The sequence below is a fragment of the Pundamilia nyererei genome, unplaced genomic scaffold, assembly GCF_000239375.1.
Source record: "Pundamilia nyererei isolate P.nyererei 1_Seehausen unplaced genomic scaffold, PunNye1.0 scaffold00306, whole genome shotgun sequence".
NCBI lineage: Eukaryota > Metazoa > Chordata > Actinopteri > Cichliformes > Cichlidae > Pundamilia > Pundamilia nyererei.
In genome coordinates, this window is record NW_005187707.1 from 125885 (window position 1) to 127343 (window position 1459).

Sequence of the window (1459 nt, forward strand, 5' to 3'; positions counted from 1 at the left end):
TTGTTTATTTTATCTGTTTATTATTTTCTTATCCTGTTCTCACTGTCTTTCCTATAAAAAGTGCCAAGCCTCTGTTCACGACGTGAGTTGTTCTCAGCAGCTCACCCGTGTACACGTTTAGCAAAGAAAGTAACTTTGTCTCATTGTGTCTTCATTTCTCCTGGGTTTTTTACAGAGTTTTCCCCCAACACTTGTCCACCACCAGATGGGGCATGCTAAATCTGAATATAGCATTGCTTTATGTATCTCAGTAACATTAGAAACTTGCATTAAAAAAACAAAACAAAAAAACATTAAATCCGGAGAACCTGTCACACTCGTATTTGTCCTGTTTATTTAGGTAAAGCATTCGTGTGAGTGTTGGGAGCAAAGTTCTTCGTTTGCGAACACCTCATCGTCTTATTTTACGCTGGTGAATACCGTCCAGCGTCATTCTGTGGAAATATGATACTGAGATTCTGCACCAGAACTGTGGTAAGAAATATCCTTTCATTTAACTCCGTGGTTCCCAAACTTTTTTTTGCTGGGCCCCCCTTTGTTTTACAAGAAAAATGTTCGCGCGCCCCCTGCGTGCACGCGTACGCACACATCCTCCAACCACACACACCCATATTTTGCTCCATTGCGGTTTATTTCACACCTCAAACATTTAGTAAACAATTAAGCAAATACAAGTAATCTGCGATAAATTACAGGTAGTAAGAAAATAAACTAACTCTTTTACGCTACGTCCGCACCTACACGGGTATTTTTGAAAACGCAGCTGTTTCATCCACACGTAAACAGCGTTTTGAATCACCGAAAACTGAGATTTTTTTTTAAAAACTCTTTTTTTACGTTTACGTGTGAACAAGGAATACAGAGCTGGTCACGCAACGTCAAAGGTACGTGCCTTTTTTCATGTCAGCTGTGCACCACGTTATTGTTTACATGAGATGAATTGCAGAATGGCAGATAGAGACAAAATACTGTTAATCTGACTATCTGCAGGTTTTACACGCTTACATGGGGGAGACCGGGGATAGTTGTAACATTTTTGACATTTCTGTCTGTAAATTGGAGCTCTTTTAAGGTAGTGGATTCAAAATGTAATGCAAAGTATTTACATGTCTCTGCTATTAAATAGTTCAGCACAATTACCCATTGCATGGTATGGCCTCAAACACAAAGAGTGAAATGTTACAATTAACCCCATAGTCTGGGTTAGTTGTAAACATATCCTGGGGTGAAATGTAACACAATGAAATAAGGGTACTAACAAAACATTAACATGCAATCTTTGTTTATTCAACACGTGTGTGTGTGAGTGAGTGAGTGAGTGAGAGAGAATGCAGAAATCTAGCTTTGGAACATATTCCAACCCCCCAAAAAAGACAAGTTATGGAATTTTCTGCAACTGAATATTTCATTAATTTTGGTTGGTCTTCCTTGAGTTTGGCCTCATTGGCTCAGTGGGCAT

At 39.0% G+C, this 1459-nt stretch overlaps 1 protein-coding gene across 1 annotated transcript in view; it reads left to right on the forward strand.

Moving 5' to 3' along the window:
* Positions 1-456: 456 nt before the first annotated feature.
* LOC102202653 (carnitine O-acetyltransferase-like) overlaps positions 457-1459 on the forward strand; it is a 21060-nt gene continuing 20057 nt past the window's right edge. The window contains exon 1 of the mRNA XM_005751299.1: positions 457-474. The gene's annotated coding sequence lies outside the window, so the exon portion shown is untranslated. The remainder of the gene's footprint in view (positions 475-1459) is intronic.